The sequence below is a fragment of the Cupressus sempervirens genome, chromosome 1 (assembly GCF_028749045.1).
Source record: "Cupressus sempervirens isolate cs-2001-9-10 chromosome 1, ASM2874904v1, whole genome shotgun sequence".
Lineage (NCBI taxonomy): Eukaryota > Viridiplantae > Streptophyta > Pinopsida > Cupressales > Cupressaceae > Cupressus > Cupressus sempervirens.
In genome coordinates, this window is record NC_143118.1 from 198,312,301 (window position 1) to 198,320,794 (window position 8,494).

Sequence of the window (8,494 nt, forward strand, 5' to 3'; positions counted from 1 at the left end):
CAAATAAATGAGCCAAGGAGCCTAAAAAAATTCAATTCCCCTCTATAATATCTAGAAAGAAAATGAGAAAGAAGCTCACTAATTGATTAGGCATAAGGATACAAGAGGAAAGAGATGTTATTATGCATAAAGGTAAATTCATTTGTTCAAAAGTATTTTAACAATTCATATATAACATTATCTCTTTTTTTATATGATAAACATCTATTATGTTGTAGGTTTGAATGATCAATAAAGTACTCGAGAGTTTTCATTACCTTTCTCTGTTGATCTGAACCAAACAATTACAAATGAAATACAAGTTATAGGTAGTAATTTATTAACTAAAAAATGTTTCTTCTTACTATTATAAAAAGATTAGTCTATTTTTTATTTTTTATTACATTTTCATATTTAATGAACACACAAGATACATTTTTTTGGAGATCATCAAGTGTAAATTACATAATACACTTTTAAATTTTATCTAAGTTGATGTGTAAATGTAAATATTATTGCAGTATTAGATGATCAACAAAAAGCTCAACAAAGGGCACCGCCTTTTTCAATTGATCTTAATAAGACTACCAAATGTAATACAAATTGGAGATGGTAATGAAATTATGAAAAGAGGAAAAATAAATTGAGCCTTTGGTTTGTATATTAATTTTGTCTCATTTGATGTGTTAAATGTACAATTGAAGTGTCAGATATTGGACCAAAATCTCAAGAAGAGATCTTACCCAAGACATCAAAAATTGGTGCAATGCAAGTTACTAATGGTAATAAAAATTTAAAATGTATTTTCATAAATTTTTCATCTTTAATGTACAAGTTAAGTTTTCTGTATTTAACATATATGTGTTTGTGCATTGATTTATTAACTGTGAATGTTATTGCAACTATAAATAATCAAACAACATCTAAGAGCATATGCTATCCTTTCCCCTCGATCTTAACCAAACAAGAATAATTATTGACAAAATGCATGGTGGAGATGGTAAGAAAATTATTTATTCAACTTTATAATGAATTCTAAATTTTTAATTTAGCAATTAATTTTATAGCAAACTCATTTATTTACAAGTGTTGATAATATTTATGTGCAAGACCATGGCTACCATTTTTCTGGATAATCGCATGTTGATCTCATATTTAAATATGGAAGATCATAATCAACATTTCTATATATTAAATTTATATATTAATTACTTATTACCAAACTCTCTTTAATAGACTAGAGGGAGCACGATTTTAAGAGAGATACATCATTATTGTGGAAGATTTGTAGGAGTTGATGAAATCCAACTCCGCAGTCGCCAAGATCACCTACATGCAAATAGCTTGCTGAAGAGAAACCGAAAGAGCAAGAGCAAATATTTCACAATAGGAAAATGAAATTGCTATGTGAATGGAATGATTTACAATGAGAGAGAGACCGTTTAAAAAGGCCTCATGGAAGCTTGTAGAACCAGCTGGAAGGAGGTAGAGGACAAAAATGACAACTCAGCACATATCCTTAAAAAGTGGAATATGCTAAAAAGGGAGAAAACTCCCGAGTTGTCAACAACAACCATTAAATACTAAATATGCATTAACCTAAGTAATCTTAAGTAATAGAATAAATAATTAATTATTAATTATTTACTCTAACACCCCCCCTTAAGTGCAACTTAGGGAAATGCCTTAAGCTCCTAAAACTAAGATGAAATGCATAATGGGTCCCGGCAACGAGGCCATGTTAGGTACCCATGTACAATGCAACCTCTGTAAAACGAAGAAAGAGGGAAAACCCTGTGGGAAAAACCCTCCTCCAAAAAAGAGGTAAAAACAACATGCTAAAAAAAACATGAAGTGAAGGAAGGAAGGCCTCAACCAATCCCCCCAAGGACAACTTCCGCCAGTAATGTTTCAAGAGACTCTCTCAAAACCATAAGTACAACCAGCCCCCCCAAGAGAATAGACACCAAGCCCCCCCCATAATGATGGAGCTCCTATAGAAATGATCGAACCAATGAAACTCCAATTCGGAAGGAACAAAGGCACGAAACAAGGAAATCCCTGTGTGAGAGGAGCAATTGGAAAGCCTAGCTGATGTCCAGAAGAGAATGTATGAGGAACCGAAAAGGGAATCCCCAAGGCAGGTGTGATGACATTGTCATGAATGTCCACTGAAGTATCTGCAACAAGTGTACCTGGAGTCTCAATAAATGAAGCTGGAAGATCAGGTAGAGCGGAAGGAGAATCTTGTAGAGAGGAAAAGCCCTCATCTGGTTGTGGTGTGGCAGTCAAAATAGGGATCTCAGGAACAATACAAAGGTTCAAGTGTCCTGACTGCACCACACGATGCTCCTGCGAAGGAGATGGTGGACCAAAGTGTGAGAAGGTATAGAGATGAGTGGAAGGATCAACTGCCCCTGTAGCAATAAGATCTCCTGTAGCACGATCTCGAATGAAGACTGAATCAGTAGTGAACTCAACTGTCTTCCCTGATCCACTGCGTGTAATCTGAGAAATTGAGAGAAGGTTGGCAGACAAAGATGGAACATACAATGCATCATTGAATATACCATCTTGGATGTGAACTGAACCTTTCCCACAGACTGGTAATGCAGTCTTATTCCCCATGAGAATGTGAGGAATAGGAGAAGCCTCAAGAGTGGAGAAGACACCTTGAGAAGATGTCATATGGTGAGAAGCACCTGAATCCAGTATCCAAGGAACCTGTAAAGAAGATGCAATAGAAGCCTGTAATGCATGACCCTTTCCAAGATCTGATGTAGATGTTGAAGAGGTGGAAGAAGCCTGAAAAGAAGACCCTTGTGAGGTAGAAGAGGATGGAGAGGAAATAGTGCTCTTCTGAAGGAGAGCGTGCAAATCAGCAATCTGTTTCTCATAGCCATCACATCTCTTCTGAAAACAACGTGCCTCATCATGAGATCCTTTCCCACAATAGGAACAGGTAGGAGTTGTGGTCTTCTTTTTCTCCTTCTTGTTAGAAGATGATGAACTAGTAGAAGAGGGATCGGATAGCTGCTTCAACTTTTGTTCCTGTGTAACCTTGGAAAGCAATGCCTATGACTGAGAACTTGAAAGTGAATCCATTTGAGTAATCTTTGACTGTTCACGGGTTAACCGATTACAAAATATCTCAAATGAAGGCATCCTATGTCTATCACCCAAGGCATCCATAGTGGAGTAGAAAGTGGAAGAGAAGATCTGATACTGTCCCTTTAACTTTGAGAGTACCAAAAAGATACACTCATCATCTGTTTTGTTCTTCCCACATCCCTGCAAAAGTGTACGTAGAGATTTGAACTTCATCAAGATCACCTACATGCAAATAGCTTGCTGAAGAGAAACTGAAATAGCAAGAGCAAATATTTCACAATAGGAAAATGAAATTGCTATGTGAATGGAATGATTTACAATGAGAGAGAGACCGTTTAAAAAGGCCTCATGGAAGCTTGTAGAACAAGCTGGAAGGAGGTAGAGGACAAAAATGACAACTCAGCACATATCCTTAAAAAGTGGAATATGCTAAAAAGGGAGAAAACTCCCGAGTTGTCAACAACAACCATTAAATACTAAATATGCATTAACCTAAGTAAGCTTAAGTAATAGAATAAATAATTAATTATTAATTATTTACTCTAACAAGATTGACTCAACATGTCATGGTTTTTCTATTTTTTGTAATACATGATGATAAAGTTTCTTTTAAATTTGATATTTATATGGTGCTTTAAGTATACAAAATTTATGACATCTAGATGTTCTAACTAACACTTTAATCTAGAGTTTAAAAGAAATTACAAAATGCTTATTTTCTTTATCTCAGTAGCTAATTAACATTTAATTAGCATGTAGGGTTCCATTCTTAAACCAACAATTTGTTTAAGATTTTTTTTTTTCATTATTCATATTAGCTTAAATCAATTGAATTGAGATAAGTAACATTTAATTTAAAAATTAATTATACATATGTTAGCTATTTTAACTAAAAATATTGATATTAAGTTAGATTGTAATTATACATTAATAATTGAGGCAAGAGCCTACAACACAATGGTAAATTGTGAGCCTCTTATTGAAGAGGTCTTGGGTTCAAATCTACTCACGATTCCACCTAATAAATAATAATAATAATTAATTACAACACATAATAATCAATCTTGACTTTGGCCTCTTACCAATAAAAAAAAAACAAAACATTAATAATAATAAAAATTAAATAAAAATTAAGTTTTAATTATTGGGTAGAGTAAAAGTAATATAATCAACATAAAGTTAAAAAATTAATAAATCAAAACTAGTTCTAAAACTAATTTTTTTGCAACAGTAAACCATTAAATATTATTGCACAAAAATTTATATACCAAAATCATTATGTCATTAAACTATTAAAAATTATATAATCAACATAAAGCTTAAAAAAATTGAATAATTAAAACTAATTCTAAAGAATTTTTTTTTGCATCATGACCAATTAAATATTATTATAAAATAACATATATACTAAAACCATTACATGACCAAACAAAAAAATTTAGAAAGGACAATATTTATTTGAAAAACATTTAATCATATGTATAAAAGGTATGAATGTATGGGAGTCGTAGGGAAAGTGAGGCATCCAATTTGATGCTGCTATAGCCAATGCCATGAAAGTGATGGGCATTGTTTGGAATCAGAAAGAGTGGAAACTAAAACCAAAATCTTATCAAGGTAAGTTTGGTAATATTTACATTTTAAATGTTGCTGATTACATCATTAATTTGTCACAATGAGAGTGATAAAAATTGTACGCCATGAATCTCTCCTAATGAAAGCAATGGCTATTGACTGAAAGAGGAGGCTATTGGCTACATTTAAATATTATAAAATTACTAACCTAAAACACATTTCTTATCAAGGAGATACTTAGCCGATACTGGGGATTGTTCATATTAAATATCTAATTTTATTATTTTTTTGGAGGGAGGAAAATGAAAAACATAATTAGCTTATATATACTTTGGCAAGAGCCTACAACACAATAGTAAATTGTGAGCCTCTTATCTAGGAGGTCTTAGGTTTGAATCTACTTGAGCTTAACTAATAATCGTGATAATTAATCACAAAAATAATAATAATTAACCTTGGCTTCGGCCTCTTACTGATAAAAAATAAATAATAAATAAAAAAGCTTATATATACTTATATATAATATGTTGAGAGTCATACTTCTTGAGGCACCTATTTTCATCAAATCTTAACCCACCCAAACAATTATACGATTTGATGAAAATAATCACCTAGAAAAGGATGATTAGGAGTAGGATTAGGGTCAGGGTTAGGGTAAAGATTAGGGTGTGACATATGATAAGTAAAGGGTTACACATAAGATTTGGGTTAGCACCAACATTACTCCTTGAGTTATGTTTAAATATAGAGTTATGGTTGGGAAACACTTACAAGAGGGTAGCTATTAAAATTATAATTAGTGTTACACTGAGGAGTAGACTTAGGGTTAAGGTTAGTGCTACATTTAAGGAGATTGCTATGATTCATTCTATTATTATGGTTAAGGTTATTGCTCCTCTTATAGTTAATTTTAGTGCTACCATCAAAATTAAGGGTAGTGTTAGTGTAATTGTTAGGTTATTTTTTATGTGGGTTAGTGTTATTTGTAAACCTAAGGTTATTATTAGGGGAACTATTAGATTACATTTAATAATTTTTTTAGGATAAATATAATTATTATAGTTAAGGTAATTGTTATGACTACATGTCCTATTATGGTTAACATTAGTGATATTGTTACACTTAAGGTTAGTGTTATGTTTTTTATATGGGTTAGTGTTATTGTGACACCTATGGTTAGTGTTAGTGGGTAAAAGCACAAACATGTGTCACCCTTTTGTAAAGGAAAAGGCTAACAAAAGTTAACTGTTCATCTTCAATGACATAAAACTAGTAGTATTATTTAGAATTTGAAAATGAAGTAAACTAATGAAATGTGTAGAAATGGTTGAAGTTTAAGATTATAATCTTTAATAATTATTTGGAATAAGAAACGATATATTTTCCTCATTTTTATAGAAACTTTTTAATTTTTTGAAAAACACTGAAAATTAGGGGTTTAGTTCCCACCACAAACTATATAGAAATAAACTTATTTTGATTTGAACTTAGACTAAGTTATAGATAACACATATAGCTAGAACAATATTATAAAAAAAATAAAAATTTAGACCTATATTTTCTATTTTATAGTGATTCAAATTTCAACTCACTTGAAATTGATAGTTTTCATCTCTCACCACATTTTTCAAAAAAAATCTATTCTAACAAGAATAAAAATTATACACTCTGAAAGAGGACTGTCTCCTCTAGAACATCATATAATTTTAATTTTTTTGTGATATGATTTAATATTTTTTTGTTTCTCAAAATTGACATCTTTTCGAGAGTTAAAATGTGTGCTTGTAGAATTTTTTAATTACAATATACTACATCTAATTAAAACACTCTAAAATATATATGAAAATATTCTTGAATTTGAGGTCTATAAAATGATGTTTATATTTTACTAAAAAAATCATAAAAAATAGTAAAAGTTATTGAAATGCCAACTTTTTGAAATAATTTTATTTCTTTAGTAATTGGATACAAACTAGTATAAAACATGCATTTAATAGACATTTCAAATTGGAAAAGTGTGAGACCATATAAAACCTAGCTAGAATTAATTTATTTAGATCATATGTTTGAGAAAAATTGATTTTTGGATAGAAATACTCAAATTCAATCATTCTAATAATTCAGCCTAAGAGATGACACAACTTTGTACTTTTACCCTAGTGCTATTATTATTCCTAATGTTATTGTTAAGGGAATTTCTAGGCTCTATTTAAGAAATTTTATAGGGTTTGTGTTATCAATTAATGAAAAGTATACTGATAAACCAAATAAAAAAGCTAACAACCTATCTACCAGTATTTCTACTACAAAACTTAAACCTTAAAATTAAGCTATCACTAAGGCATACAAAACTAAAGTTAAAAGTTAAAGTATAAGTTGGATAAGACCAAAATAATAGTTTCAAGAGCATAAAATTTTAAAAAAATAGGCCTAAAGATTGACCTTCTCTTTTCCTTTCTTATTGAGCAAGGCCTTGGTCCATTCATTTACTTAGAATCTACAAAGCTTGGAAAAGTCTTCCATTCTCAAGATGCTCTCTTCATTCTCCTATTGTAGTAGCTACAAGGTAATGACTCTAATGTTATCTATCTTGAGAGAAGATGTTTTTTTTTCCTAAAAGCTAATAGGGTTTTATACTGTAATGAGTTATCGATAGCGTATCATTTCTATCAAGAATATATATAAGATACTTTATAGTATTTATATTTTTAAGATTTGATTAGAATCACACTTATATTATTTTATTCCTTGGAATGGGTATATTTAATTTCAAAATGTATTTTTAGAAGGCATATCATTCTCTTTCCATATTCAGCTCATTTTTCTGGTTATAGGTCTTGCACCGAGGATTATGCTTCTATAATTTCTAAATCTTAGATGAAGAGAAAGAGCATGGAAACTCTAAGACCCATGTATATTGAAGAAAAAATAGTAACACACAAAGTTTATTTAAAAAAAAAAAAAAGAGCCACTAATTAATGATGTCTATCTCTATGGTTGTATCCTACTCCTCCAAACATGCAGGTCTATAAAACTCCAATGTGTTATGATTCTCCAACCAACATTACCCAGACAATAGAGATATTACATCACTGATGCATATGTTCCCATGTGCACATGGATTTATGTACCATGAAGTAAGATCACCAAGAGGAGAAATTACAATGTGTGAATGTACCCCTATGGTGGGGGACTAGCTAAACCAAGTGATATTTTTCAATTATCCCTCTTAGTTTGATGATTTTTAAATTTGAATTTTTTGAGTATAAAGATAAGTCAACATTTTTAAGAGCTATATGGGGTTGACTATTATTATTGCACATAATGAGAAATATAATGACAACTAACCCATGTTATTATTCTTCAAAGTTTTTGTATATAAGTATTTGTTTCCTTTTCTTTTGAGTCCAATCAAGTAGGTATTAGTTTTCTTTATTTTGAGTATGTTTTGTTTAGGATTTTTCATCCTTTTTATTCTTTTTCTTTTGATTCTTTGAGTTAGGGACTTAGTGTGTTTCTTCGAGGTTATTCCCAACACATGGTCCATCCCAACTAATTCTAATTTTTGGAAGAGGTTTTTATTAGTCAAAGAACTTAAGGTTTTATCTTCTAACTTTATATAGGTCTCATGGAAGGAAGCATGGGCGTTTGGTTATTAATCTCAAATCCTAAGTTGATTAATCTCACCACCTTTATAATGCTCTGCCCAAAGATCCTTGAAACAAGGATTCAATACAAGCCAAGATTTGTGTTTACAAGTATAAATGCATTTGGAAACATCATAGAGGGATCAAAAATATTACAATAGAAGACTTCACCAAAAATCCCA